The sequence below is a fragment of the Protopterus annectens genome, chromosome 3.part0, assembly GCF_019279795.1.
Source record: "Protopterus annectens isolate FY-2018-M chromosome 3.part0, PAN1.0, whole genome shotgun sequence".
In the NCBI taxonomy this organism is placed as follows: domain Eukaryota; kingdom Metazoa; phylum Chordata; order Ceratodontiformes; family Protopteridae; genus Protopterus; species Protopterus annectens.
Window position 1 is genome coordinate 16,054,162 of NC_056731.1, and position 16,135 is coordinate 16,070,296.

A 16,135-nucleotide genomic window follows, 5' to 3' on the forward strand; every position below is an offset into this window, starting at 1 on the left:
ACTTCTGGGAACAGATGGATTCAGTCATCATACTACTGCACATTTATCACAGAAGGGAATCAATAACTTGGATGAGGAAGTAATACACTGTGTTATTCAACTTCAAAGGCAATGTGTTAAAAGCAATTTATTGGAAAAATCTGACATAAATGAATTATGTTAATAATCATGCTAACACTAGCCATTTAATTTTATCCATTGAATGGCCTGGATATTTGTCTACCATGTGGCCTTACTTACATTAGTATCCAAAATAACTGTTTGAAGACCTTTTCCTACATGAAGAGCTGCTAGTTCTGCCGTTTTTTTGTGCAGTAGGACCTGGTTTTTATTTTCATTTCTTCACTATGTGATTGCATGCACTGGGAGAAGTGTTTTAAACAAAGATTAACATTATTTGTTTAAACATGGGGTGCAGTAGCATTGACCAAGACTTGCTATTTCATTTTAATATCATAGCAGAGAATATGCACAAATTCATAAATATTAGACAAGAAAGAAAGCAATAGAGGGCATTTGAAGGAGCAATAGTGTGGAAATGCAGTTGTGAATATATAAACTGGTCTGTCATGCATAAGAAAAGAGTGTCTGGGAAAGGTCAACACATTCATTACCCAGTAGTTAGATAATCTTGTGTCTCCTGGGACCTGCAGAACAAGGGCCATCTCTCTGTAAGAATGAATGCAGTCAGTAATTGGTCATCCCCATATGACCAATGCTTTGGAGAAGGGACAAATTTAACTCCACTAATTATACTGAAACATAAAGATGTTTGCTAGAGCTAAATCCTCCTGAGTGCATCTTAAGAATAATTTCTACAAATCAGGGACTAATGATTATAAATTACAGTGGAACTGTATTTTTATTAAGAAACACCCGGTGTGATGAGTAAACATCCAGTCCTGAGTGTCTGTCTAATATATATTGCATAACTTGGTCACCAGTTAACGTTGTCTAGTGGTCCAAACAAATAGTTCAGTAACTAAGGTTCATAGGTCTGTATTAGGCCAATGAATGGTCCTGGAGCCTTTACAAGCCTAGACCAAAGGATTACCTTGGCTGCTGATTAACTATCCTTTTGGCAATCTGCTGACTTTTGAGACCTCAAGAATTGTATATCTTTCATAGATATTATTAAGAAAATCCAGTGCTTGACAGATGAATGGAAGTTGTATGTTATTCTTTTATCTAATATTATGATGGCTTATATGGCATTTGAAGGGTGAGTTATTTTGCTCTTCAGTCAAACAGTGTCACCAGTATGAGATACAGTGTCTTGGGAAGGTATTAAATTAAATTTTGCATTATGACCTAAGCATAAATATGATTGTAGGTCACAGTATGCTTTGGATCATTCCAGTAAAGGGGAATCTTGAGGAGAGCTGAATTTGTGTAAAGATACAGGCCTGGAAAACTTTGATTTTCCCAACTGGAATACTTAGCTTGATGTAATAGGTGTAGCTGTGGTTTGTGCGCTATCTATGCACATTTAAGAACATCTCTGTCACATTTTTATAGCAGTGATCGCTGGGTCAATGACCATCATTTTCAAGATGAGTAACACATTGTTTACACCACAACTCTAATTACTTCCAGTTTTTGCTTGTATAGCATGTTTAAGGTTAAGCAACTTTGAGATAACCCCATAATGCTTTTTATCACTGCACCCCAGTTAAGAGATATGTCCTTGCCATAAAGAAGGGTTCAACAATATTCTTATGCAGTGCAGTGCTAAACAGACCATCTCTGAGAAATCTGGAAATGCAATTTCAGGAGAACAACAATTTAAATAGGGTAAATCTAATTTCTGAGAGTTACTGGATAATCCCCAAGTAATATAATGCATACAGTTAAACTGTAGTCAGAACAAAACTAATCAATTTCCAATCAAATGACTAACAGAACAGGGCTGACATATAAAAAGCTAATTCTTTATTATCAGGTGAGCACTTTCACACCTCAAAAGGTACTTCCTCAGACCAGAAAAACATCAAAATAAAAAAACAAATTCTATAACAATATCAATTAACTATTAAGTAAATAAGTTATTTAAATATAATATATTGCAATGCCAACATTTGTTTTTTGAAGCTTGCATACAATTCGAGATAGTACCAGGAGGCCTACAAATTTTGAAGATGCCTACCTATGGCAATATGTATCCTGAATTGTTAAAACAATGGCAGACTCAGTTTGGAACTGGGCTTTAAATATATGCAGTTGCTCATAGACTGTTTTATTCCCATTCCCATTGAGTCTAGCTTGCTGAATGAGATTAATTTGCTGCAGAGCAATATAACCTCACATCAATCATTTGTGACATATAGTGACATAAATGAAGGTGTTTTATATACTGTTTCAACTTTTAAAATTGTTTACAGGCTGCAAAGGTTAAGAAGCTACAAAATGATCTAACAGATTTTAAAAAAGCAAAAAAAAAACACAAAGGAAATGAAAACAGCAAAAACAAAACAAACAAACAAAAAAAAAACAACAGGAGCTGTAGAAATGCTGAAAATATTTATTGTGTTCTGGTACCTTGGCCAAAAAGCCTTCAGAGAAATAATTTACTGAGTACCCAGCAGTATAATTTATACATTTGAAGTAACCACATTCAATTCAGCAATTGCAGAATTTAAAAAGACAGTATACTAAAATCATGCATAGAAATATACATACTAGGCATATTACAAAACATCAATTAAATGTTTAAATTAATTTCCAAATTCAACCCCCTAGGGGCAAGTGTACCAAAATTCAAAAATAAATCTACTTTCTAAGTTTAATGATTGGGATATAAAACTCCCTGTCCTTGAAAATGATGGCCTAGCTAATACACTGAAAAACAGAGTCATCTAAACACCCATGAATGTTATGAAAATGTTCAGCGATGGGACTATCCAACCTACAATTTCTAATATCCCCCAAGTGTTCCAGAACATGAGTTTTAATCATTCTCTTGGTTTGGCCAACATACTACTTAATAGGAAAACACCCGCATCCCAAAATATAAACTATCCCACATGATTGACAATCAAATCTGTCTTTGGCTATAAACCTCACACCATTAGTGCTAGTACCAGAAATGTTCTTGACTCTAATACAAACCTTACATTTTCCATACTTAAACATACCAGTTTGTGTTTTAAATACTCTTTTGTTCTTGGTATTGAGTAATTCTTTTAAATTTAAATACCTCCTATAGGAAAAAGTGACTCTTTGTGGAATTAACTTAGTCAACTGTTTAAACGTTTGAAATTGTTTACCAGGCTACAAAGGTTAGGAAGCTACAAAATTATTTAACAGATTTCAAAAAAGGACATGTTTTTTCTTAGCCAAAATCTGAGAGACTATTGCTGGTGTTAATCAAGTAGAATTAGTTCCATAAACACCATCTACTTCACATGCTGGTCTACCTGCCCCTTTGTATATTCTTACTTTTCTGGAACCAGTTCAGGTCGATCTGGGACCTTGACAAGGAAGATCCCTAAACAGAGGGAGAAGAGGACAATGGCAGGGGCAATCCATCATGTAGAGACAATGGGACATCATCTCTTGAGTAGGATGCCACCAATTTAGTTATTTTATATTAGTTATTGATATTTTTTCAGTTATACTAATGAGTGAGCAATTTTGTTAGTTGAACGAAGGTTAGTCCTTTGTTCCAGCAACTCATGCTAATAGCATTGATGTTATCATAGATTTGAAATGTTTTGCCAGGAATGTTACATTAAAATTAATTTTTCAAACATCTTCAGCAACTTACATGCCATTTAAGAAACCTAGTACTTTCCTTCCTGTACAACATCCATTAGTTAAAGCTTTTTAAAAACTTGTGAATGTGATGTTTACAAAGTGGAAAGGAATAATTTGAAAGGTACTTTTTGTAACTTAAGCAAAAGTGAACATTCAGCCTTAGATGATCTAAAACATAATTTAAATATTAAAAAGAAAACATTCAGCATCAGCTCAACATTCAGTGGAGACTTTTAATAAAACAGCCATTAAAAACATAACAAATCACACTATGTTAAGTGCTTTCATCTTAAAACCAAAAGGACATCATCAGAACAGTGTGTGTAAAGGCTAAGAATGCTTAAATACCCCCTTGTAGGTCTCCGCCCACTCAAGTAATGCAATAGTAATTGAATTCATTTCTAAAAGGCCCGGATTATAATTCAGGCTCTAGAAAACATTGCTGCAAATATAATGCACAGCAAATATAAAATACTGATGTAACAAATGATAAAAAACAAATGGAAAAACAAGTGGAAAAACAAGTAAAAAAACATTGTGTTAAACACAATCAAGCAATGCATGCCCTTCTTTTAAGTTCACTTGTAAATTATATATTGTCATTTAGCCCTGGAAAGGCTGTGGCATCAAGCCTGAGTTGCCAAAGCATCTCTTGATGTAATAAAACATTTTTCCAGTCTACCAAATAAAGAGTAGACTAAACCTGCTCCAGAACGAGGAACTGGAATTTTTTAAACCCACTACATTGAGTTGCATGACATACCAGGGCACTTTTGTTATCAGATTTTTTCAGACTATATAGGTGTTGGTATATTGTCTTATTTAATGCATTATTCGTCTTACCTATATAGAATGCATGGCATTGTGTACAGTGTCCCAGGTGAACAACTCATTCAGAATCACAATGAAACTTTCCACCCATGGAATGTTTTGCAATCTTGTCATATAAATCGCCAGTGTAATTACTATTGATGTATACAAATTGATTGCATCTGCCACAAGGTCTAGTCATAGGAAAAGACCGTTCAGTGTTAAGTTGGCAATTTTCCAATAGACTTCTAATATTGTCTTTCCAGGGTACCTGTCAAATCTTTGAACACTGAAAATTTCGAACGTTACATGGTCGAGACCAAACGTTCGAAATTTTGAGTGCTCGAAGATAGACTTTCAATGGCACCATATGGTGCAGATAGGGAGAATTTCCCTTTTCTGCACTGAAGTGCATACTCGGAGTTGGTATATTTAAGTAGGGGGGTATGGGGGGTGCAGGGGGGCTTGCCCTCCTGCCTACACTGTTAAAGTGTTTTTTCTGTGTTTTCTTTTTTTTTTTTATGTTCGAACATCCACATGTCAAACATTTGGTCTCTAATGTTCGACATTTTGGATGTTCGAGCATTTAACATAGACCCGTGTTTCCATTATATATGAAAATCCAGGATTGTGAGAAAAGCTGTTTGGTGGTATCATCACACTGAAAAACTGACCAGTATTTTTGAACTATGTTTTCAATGTCCTTGACATCAAGTGAGTAATGAATAACTATGTTGTTGGAAAAAATCGGGTCTCACATTAACAGAAGGGGTGTCTTTGTTGTTAAAGTGTAACCCATATCTAAGAATAGAGCCACACTTTCCATTTCTCTCAGACCAAATTTCTCTTTTTATGGTCTCAAGAAGCTCTATAGGGTATCCTCTGGCCTGAAACATCTCTTATAGCAAGATGAACTCTTTTTGACAATGTTCATCATTAGATGTCAATCTGGAAATTCTGGAAAATTGCCTCTTGATTATCCCTCTTTTTGGTGATATGGATGACAGCTGGTAAAAAATAAATATCTGTTGCAAATAGTTGGTTTCCTGTATACACCTGAGGATAGTCAAGTTTCAGGAGACCACCATATATTGATGTCAAGGTAGTTAATCTATTCCCAGCCCAGTTTATAGGTGAATTTTAATAAACTGGTGCTGTTTTCCATAAAGTCAAAGAAAGTAGTAAATTATTGTACGTTCCCATGCCATATGATGAGTAAGTCATCCAAGTAACAGTAGTAACCTTTACAAAACTTGAAAAGAGGAGTTTGGAATAGTATGTCTAATTCCCATTTTAACTAAACTTCATTTGCAAAGGTTGGGATGTATGCAGCGCCCATGACAACCCCTGTCAGCTGTTTGAAATATTCCCCACAAAAATGAATAAAGTTGTTTGATAACACCATTTCCATGCAGTCATGCACAAGTAAAGTTTCATGCTATGTGAAGTTGCCAAACTGTTGTATTATGTCATCAAACCATTGCAATCCCAGTTAGTGGGGAATTACATAAAATAAGTTTTTGACATCACAGATTACAAAAAATTGTTCTCATCAAATTTTACTCTGTGGACCTTGTCAGGCAGGTCCCACAAGTCTCAAATGATGTGGGAGAATGGACTAAATAAGTTCTTAAGTTTAGTATCCATAAATTTTGCTAGTGATTCCATCACTGAGCCCTGGGCTGCCACAATCAGTCATAGAGGGGGTCTTCTATATTGGAATGGGTTTTGGGAATGCCAAATATCCTGGGAATAACTGAGTCGGTGACTCTTAAAAATGCATGCAAATCCAGAGTGATGTAATCATAAATTAGCCATTCATCCAGGGCCACCTTAATGCTGTTCTATGCAATATTAATTTCATTTAAAGATGCTAAACTATAGGTGTCACTGTCTCTCCGTAGGTTATACATTTGACCATTATAATCCACTATTGGATCTTGAACTGATGCTGAATTTTTTCTTTTTATTACTTTGTTGGTTTATTTCAGTTCCATTTTGGTGTTTATAATTTAAATATTGTAATAAGAAAAACTGATAAGGCTGGGGCTATGATAGTTAAATATAGTGAAAGGGAATTTGTCAATTTTAATGGTCAATGAAGATCTACATAAAATAGTAGGTAACACATCATTTTTTCATTTAAGAAAAATAAATCTCTTAACAGACATTATACTATAGGAATTTATCAGCTTCAGCAGGTATTGTTGTATATGCTAAGAAAGATACTTTCCCATGACATGATTGTAATGCTTGTCAATGTATTAACAAAGGAGACATATATTTCAACATCCTGATACAGTTAACTTTATAAGTTTGATTTTTACACTACTTGCAAAACTTAGAATGTGGAATATTTAGCTAAATGTGATATATGTGCCTCATTTTATGTGGGGAAAACTAATTGTATTCTAAAAGATTGTATACTTCAACATTTGTCTGACATTAAAAAGCTAAGTTATCTAATGCTTTGGTGAAATAGATTTTAAATCAGGATTCTGAACATAGCTTTAAGTTTCTTGTTCTAGAAATAGTGATGATGAATTTGATAGGAGGAGATACAATCAGTTTTACAGAATGTGTGAATATCGCTGGATTATAGAATTACATGTTGCAACGAGTTGAGGTCTAAATGAGATGATTCCTTTAAAACCTGTCTTGAAGTCATGTGACTTGTTTTGTTAATTGATAGTATTATATAAGTGTTTTCATTTTGATGTTTTTATGGTCTGATTAAGCACTTTTTGAGGCATGAAAGTGTTTACGTGATAATGCAGAATGTTTTTTTATATATCAGCCTTGGTCTGTTGGTCATTTGTTTGGGAATTGGTTACTGGATAATTCTGAAATCATTGTTCAATGTTCATGGATATTAGAGTGTCTAAATTGACTGATACAAAGTTTGGGTCAAATTAAGGAAACTATTTGTGAAAAGTAAATGTTACATTTTAGCCCATGTTTGCTGGTACATCCTTTGATGGGTACAACTGCTCTAATATTCTGTTCTAGAGGCTGAAAATAATAGACACAGTAACTAAGTCTATTTAGTCCTTCTGTTTGACAGAAGTCAACTTAAGATTTAATAATAATACACCAGAATCAATGTATTTATATAAACAAAGATACACCTGGCAATACATAAAAAGGTTCTCTGTCTTGCTGAACTAGTACTTATCTCTGTTCACCCTTTTTGAAAATTAGTTCAGACTCTGAAAAAACATTTGAGTCCTTAAAGTGACTATACCTATTTTGAATGATTCTTGTCATGAAGCTTCCATTCAGGGTGTCAAGAACATTAAAATGCATATAATTATTATAATTAATTCATATATCTTTCTTTTTTCTTTCTAAAACATTTTCCCATCTTAAAAATTAATTTCTACACTTTTCTTTATATTTTAACCACCATTGTTAAATATACAAATAAAACATTAGACTATGATTCAGTCATAACTTTTCTATATACTCTTTAAATAATTTTATTGCACTTCACCAGCTAAAACTTTAATTCTTACTATTTTTTTCAATACTGATTCTATAAACAAATGATCTGAGAGAAAACACTCACTAATTCTAATATTTTCCCTCCAAATCTTACAAAACTATAATATAATCAATTTCTGTTTTTTAATTCTCCCTTATGTAGATAAAATCTCTTTTCCCCCAAATTAATTGTCCATCTTTTATTAGTTGCATTCCTAGTTTAACAACTTTTCATATCTTTCCATTTTCTCTTCCTAAATTACAATTCAAATCTTCCATAATAATATCCATCTTAAGTAATACACATTTCTTGAACTCCTGAAATAATTATTCTCTTTTATTTTACTGAGTAGAAGCATATACCCCCAACAATCTCAATGCCTTATTCTCATCCCTAGCATCATATGTTATAACTTGCCCTGGAACAGCAACTACTACATCAAGAATTTTAATAGTCTTCCTTATAAACAAAATAGTCACTCCAGAACATACATTTTCTTGAAAACTCCATCTTATCTCCCCATATCACATTTGTCTGCTTTATCTTTCCATTCAAAAATCTTGTGTCCTGTAAACTAATTAAGCTACATTTCTCTTTCATATACCATTTTGGGGTCTGTATCACATAATCGAAAGCTGATAACTCCGAAGCTCAAAACTGTGAACTTTAAACCTCAAAATCTGACAATATCAAATCCACCAAACCCCCCCCCCATTACCCAAAATAAAAAAACAAAATGTTCTATGCAGGGGGGCAAGCCCCCTGCACCCCCACGTGGGGGGATACACCCCCCCGCTACTTAAATATACTAACTCCGAGATCGCACTACAGTGCAGTAAAGGGAAATCTTCCCTTCCTGTACTCTATGGCGCTCTCCTTTCTATGGTTCCATGTTTTTGAACTTCGAGGTTTGAGGTTCGGAGTTTTGTGCATCGGAGTTATTAGCTTTCAAACTTATGATATAAACCCCCATTTTGTAATAGTTCTTCTTTCCTCATTTTCAAGCTCCTTTTATTCAAAGAACAATATTTAAATTAGCATTTTGCTTTCTTAACAATTATGGCTAATACATTCTAATCTTGTTTATTCTATTACATATTGCGCCTTTATTTTCATGCTTTTCATCATACTCCAGCGGGAGGTTTGTATAATGGTTAAGATATTTGCCTTACTAACATTACTATCCTCCTGGATGAATAATTCTCTTCTTTCCCTTCTTCCACCCTACATCCTCCTGCTTCATTGTTATTCACTTCAAATTCACATTGAGTAATATTTTCTTTATTTCAGTTTTCATCTTCTACTGTAAATCAAATCATATAATGTTCTTTATTCCCACATTTCCTATAAAGTTTCTTAAAATTGTTTGTCATATATCCTACTTCTCCAGGTTGGTAACTTTCTTTTACTATGATTGCTTATCAAATGATCCCCTGCCCCACAATGAAAACACATTATAGTTTGTCCCCAGTATTTTAACATCCCTTTTTCCATTTACAATAATCACACATGGTAAATGTAGAATTTCTCTATTTTTATATTGAAACAAACATTCAGTTTCCACTCCCATTTCATAATTTCCTATCATCGTATGTTTTTTAACATCAAAAATAATTTTTTACACTTGTTCAAAATAACATTTTCAGTTTATCAACCATCATTTCAGAAGTCCTGAAGTGAAGCTTTACTTTTCTTATTAAAATAGTACCTATTCCTTTAATCACATAATTATTCCATGGCTTATAGTCTCTTTTCAACCTTTTCCACTTTTTCATAAATTTCAGAAGTAATGTCCATTAGTAGGACTATCCTTTTCCATCTCTATTTGAACAATGAAATGCTTATTAGATATAAAGTCATCATTCCTTCTTTAGTCACAGCATTCTTATGCACTGCAGCAACTGAAGCATATGTCTTTTCTTCTATTATTTGTACTGGTTGTAAATTATTTATAGAATATGGGGTTGCAGATAAACGATTATGTAAAAGAGTGGTTAAATTAATTTATAGAGAGGTGACAGAAAGTTATTGAAAAATTGTCACTCTGTCACTATAAGTAATATTAACTATAAGATCTTAATTAATATTTTACAGAAGAGATTAAGTAAAATTTGTTTGCTTTAATGGGTGAATGCTTATAAGATACTGGAAACAACTGCTGGGATATGTTACTCATCATTACAGAGGTTGTAGAATTATTTTATGTGAAAAAATAATGTTAAATTACTGTATTTGATATTGAAAACATATGATAAACTGGGTCACAAAAATGTTGGACATAATATAAATTTATGGGTATCATGATAAGTTTTTAAATTTAATCAAGTCTATATATAAAAACTTCTGGATAGAATTTTAGCTAATTGATGATTTAGTCAAGAAAAGCAAGTAAGAAAAGGGATAAAACACGGTTGCCCTTTAAGCATTTTATTGTTTTCTTTAATTAAGAATGCAGTGGTAAATAAGTCAACAAGGTCTATTAATGAAGGAAATGCACATATATAAATATTGCAAGATATAAAAGTTCCTATGTATTTGACATATGTTGATGATTTTGTTATAATTGGAAATAGATAAAAGAAAATATGTGTAATGTAGATATGTGTATCAGGAAAGCAGGATTAAATACTATCAAAGAAAATGTAAAGGTTTTGGGGATACTGTTAAAATGCATTGAGATATTTTTCAAATTCTGAGATGAAAATGTTTTTTGGGGGAGGCAATTTGGTTAGAAGTGCAAAGAGATGTGATTTCTATTTTAATTGAGATGAAAAATATAACCAATATGTGGAAAACTTTTGAGTTATCCTACAGAAAGATTTATTTAATACATTCATATATTTTAAGAAATTAGAGTATGTATATATTTCTATGCATTTAGAAAAATAATTACTTGAGATGATATTTTATTTTATATGCGGCTCTCATCTGAGTCCTGTTAAGAGAGGTGTGTTGTATTGTAAATGAATAGGGGGACTTGGTTAAAACACATAATATATTTAGATCATTACAATTGTTCTGATTTTTTTTGAAGATTCAACAAACAAAAGATTGTGTTGGTGAAATATTATGGGAAAATGTATGGATACTTTTCTCAAGAGAAAGAAAGACTGGATGAGGAAGAAAATGTTATAATTTAATGAAAATATGTAATTTAAGTTGGGAGACTAATAAAAATAGGAAAGAATAGTGTTGCTCATCCCTGTCTAACATAGATGACAAGCAGGCTGGGTATTTCATTTAGATGCTTTAATGCATAGAAACATATCAGAATGCATAGCAGCATCATAACATATAAGCAAACTGGTTAAAAGACAGACCTTACATATATACATGCATACATCTCAACAGCTTACTACAAAATGGCAGTCATACGTGCACATGCTCAGTATTTATACATTTGTGCAAGCCCTTGGATAGCTTCTTAAAGGTACATACATGCACATTGATCTGCATCCTCCCTGTTAATAAGATTGCCCTTTGTAAAAACAATAACAGAGTTAGATATGCATCACTATAGACATTAGAAACAAAACACAATGTTCATGTCCAAGTTGCCGTGTATCTGCTACATAGTTTGGAGATACAACCAAATCTTGTAACATAACAATCTGGACTGAATTTAGCAACAGGGACAGTCTTCAGTGAACAACTTCTATCAGGAACTTCTGGATTCATCACAGAAATGGAAATATTCTCTTGGAACTTTCTCAGGAATTGGAACACCGGACAACTCACTCTGAGATAAAGAGTCTTTCTCACAGGCTATGTGCTGTGGTATAGGCTCAGACACCAATCTCAAATGTTTCTGATTCCATCTAAACTCTGCTTCTTGTGATTCCTCTATGCATGATCTCAGCTCTGGGCAAATACACCTTGTGACTCCAATCCGATCATAACTTCTGAACATTTGCATCCTTATCACTTCTCCTTCTCATAACAGAGTGAGTGGTTTGCTGGTTTATTCACAGTAGGACTTCTGGGTTAGACGTTTCTTCAACAAATTGGCTTTCACTGACCTGTTGTTCTTGAAACATGGAACCAACAACTACTGATTGGTAATGTGGTTATGGTTTGTCTCAACAGAACTCTCTGAGCAGGTGAACTAAGATGTTTATCACTAGGAACATTTCTGAGATTCAGGAGATGAAGAAAAAACATCACTATTATCTTGTTTTGACTTCTGTAGTAACTGTTTTGCACTTTGGACTGCACTTTCTGCCAAACCATTTGACTGCAGGTACTCAGGGCTTCTCATGACATGAGTAAAGTCCCATTATTCAGCAAATCTTTTGAACTGTTGGCTTGTAAACTGTGTGCCATTGTCAGAAATAACTTTGTGCGGACTACCATGCACTGTAAATTGATGCTTCACTTTAGTAATGACAGACCTGGATGTTAGATTAGGAAGTAGGGCAATCTCAAACCAATTTGAGTAAGAGTTTACTAACACCAAATAATGTTGACCATTCCACTCAAAGATGTCAGTGGCTACTGTCAACCAAGGTAATTCAGGAACCTGGTTTAGCTGAAGCAGTTCCTTCTATTAATGTTTCTTTGTACTCTTATACACGGAACAAGATAAAACTGCTCTCTCATTGTCTTGTGACATAGAAGGCCAAAATACTAGTCCTGTCACCCTTCGTTTGGTTGAGTTGGTTCTTGGGTGACCACAATGCAAGATAGCAGGACTTTGGAACAATTACTTTTGGACCTTTCATAATGATACCCTTACCAGACAAAATCTCATCTCTCTATGGAAAATAAGGATGCACTTCTTGATGTAAACTAGATTGCTTTGATGGCCATCCTTGATTGATAAAGTGGTTGAGCTTTTGTATAGCTGGATCTGTGGCTGTGTGATCTCTTAACTCATCAAGATGTATGGAAGAAAATTTTCTCACTTCCATTACTTCAAAATCAAGCTTTTCATTTTTGTGCTGTCCTGTGGTGTTTCTGGGCGATCTGGATAATATATCAGCAAGATAAAGCCATTTGCTTTTCTTGTAGATAAGAGTAAAATTATACTTTTGCAATCTCAGCATCATGTGTTGCAATCTGGCTGGAGCTGAATACATAGGCTTTCTCTAGACAGTGAATAGATTGGTGGTCTGTTTCAATCTGGATAGGTCTACCATAAACATAATAATGGAACTTGAACATAACTATGGAACTTTGAACATGCAAACACAATTGCCGAAAGCTCTTTCTTGATTTGAGCATACTGCATTTCAGTTTGGGTAAGAGTGCTCGATGCACAGGCAACAGGTTGATATTCTTGTAAAATGACTGCACCAAGACCAAATTTTGACGGATCACATGAAAGAGTAACTGGTTTGTGAACTTCATAGTATCTGAGAATTGGTGGACTGGCAATTCTCTGTTCCAGGACTTCAAATGCTCTTTAGTGTTGCTCTAGCCAAGACCATTATACCTCTTTACATGTCAGCTCTCTGAGTGGTGCTAATAGTTGACTCAAATCTGAAAGGAACTTGCCTAGATAGTTAACCAGGCCAAGAAAACATTGCAGGGCTTGAACATTGTCTGGAGCTGGCATTTCAAGAATGGCTTTTTGCTTAGAATGCTCTGGTCATAGGCCTGAACTAGTAAATAAATGACCAACATAAGTTACTTCTTGTCACCTGAATTTGTATTTCTGTGGATCGAGCTTAAGATTCACTTGACGTGCCCTTTCCAGAACTTTTCTGAGGTTTCTGTCATGCTCAGTTTCATCATGACCTCCTACTAGTATGCCATCTACTATAATAGCACAAGGATACCCAGAAAACAGTTGTTCCATTGCATGATGAAAGACTTCACTTGCACAATTTATCCTAACTGGCATTCTCAAAAATCTGTACCTTCCAAATGGAGTACTGAACGTAGTGAGCAGTGATGATTTCTTGTCAAGTTGAATTTGCCAAAATGAACTCTTTGCATCCAAGATAAAAAAATAGTGGCATTTGGCATCAAGGCTGCGACTTCTTCGACTGTACGCATTGGATGATGAGGTCTTTTTAGTGCCTTGTTCAAATCTCATGGATCAATACATATTCTGATGTCATCTGAGCTTTTCTTATGAGCTACCACCAAGGAAGATACCCATTCAATAGGAGTTGCATTTAGAGAAATCACACCTTGTCACACCATTTTATCTAGCTTGGCTTTGACTCTGTCCTGCATGGCTACTGGAACTTTTTTTGCTGGCCTGATAATTGGACCAACATGTGGGTCTAACTTCATGGAGTACACAATTGGAAGCTTCCTTAATTTGTCTTCAGAAAGATCAGCATAGATACAAAAAATGTACTGGGTGAAATTAGATAAGTTGTCTTTCAAGCTAACTCGATGGACTTCCTTATTAAATGAAAGCAGTCCCATTTTCAAACTGTCTCTGAGCCCTAATAATGACTGGACATGCCTCTTGATCACCTAAAATAACAAGTTGTAGCTTCTAACAGCAGAGTTACATGAAAGCACTACTGAGCCTTCCGTTTGAATTTCTTCACCACCATAAGCAACAAGATTTGCACACCTTGCCAAATCAAGCCTTTCACCATGACACACTCTAACAAATGTTTCTGCTGACATAACATTACACTTGTAACTTGTGTTAACTTTGAGCTCTATCGGTTTGCCATTTATTTGAACAGTACAAAATACTTCATTCTTTGCCCTTAAATCTATGGCACTGACTGTTTCATGAAGCACTGACACACCAACAACATAAAGAGAAGGGTTGCAGCTTTCTAATTGATCAACTCGTTTCTTAAAATGTTCCCTCTTAATAAAAAAATGTGAGCCTTTTGATTTACAAAACCTTGGAAATTATTCCATTTATTGCATTTGTGACATTGCTGATGAAAAGCTAAACATTTTTCCCTTTTATATTTATGACTTCCACTACAATTACAACATTTGGCAATGAAACAGGGTAGGGCCCATGCTTTGACTTTGCTGACTCACTCTAAAATCTCAATGGCCTTATTCAAAGTTAAATCACTGTCATGAAGCAAAATCTTTCTCACATCATCTTTAATACTACACACGTCTGTCTTTTATCAACCCATCCCTTAAATCACCAAATTTGCATGTTTTAACTTTATTTCTCAAGTCGGTTATATATGCTGCAAAAGTTTCACCAGGCCTCTGATCCCTTGTATAAGATAAGTGCCTTTCCATTGTATCATTTATCTGGCTTCTGACCCAGCTAAATTAAGCAGAATAAATGCCTTTGTATGGTCATCTTTATCAAAAAATGCAGACTGTATGAAAATGTCGTACTTGCTCAAACACTCTGCAGTTCTCAGCAATATTAGTGTTAAATACAAGTGTGTTGGGTTTTTGAAATCCATCTACCATGTCCATAAGAAAGTACAAACACACTGAGAATATGTCCCTTGTAATTATGTGCAAACAAACTGTTCTGTGAGCTTGTAATAACATTGAAATGCACAGTAAAATCTTTGAAATACTTTACTTTGTGAAATCTGCTCTGTAATGGCTGTATTCTGCGAAATAACTTTACTGTAATACTGCAGAAACATGCAAACCTTATATACACTTCTGATAACTCGAATATCTTTGACTAATATGAAAAATATGTGCTAAGTGAAAATACGGTTGTTTCCCTTTAACTTAATTGATTTATGCAATTCAGACTTTATTTCAAACATTTTTCATAGTAATTCAAATATTTTATTAATATAGGACATATCATTTTATGCCAATATTGTTTAGAACGTTCTGTATGCTTCGTTTCATATTTTGTGAACAAGAAATAGTGCTGTGCAGGTTTTAATATCTATAATTTGTTTCTGACCTGTTTTGCGAAGTATGCGTATTGTAGGGATGATTCACTCCTTTATATTCCTCCAGTTTCAACTGAGTGCCTCTCAATCTCAAACTGAAGAATTTGGATTCCATCCTTATTTCAAGTCCTTTAGATATGCTGCGTCTGACACCATGTCGCTTGTCCCTCTCTAACATAGATGACAAGCAGCGGGGTATTTCCTTTAGATGCTTTAATACATACAAACACATCAGGATGGATAGCAGCATCATAAAATATAAACAAACTGGTTA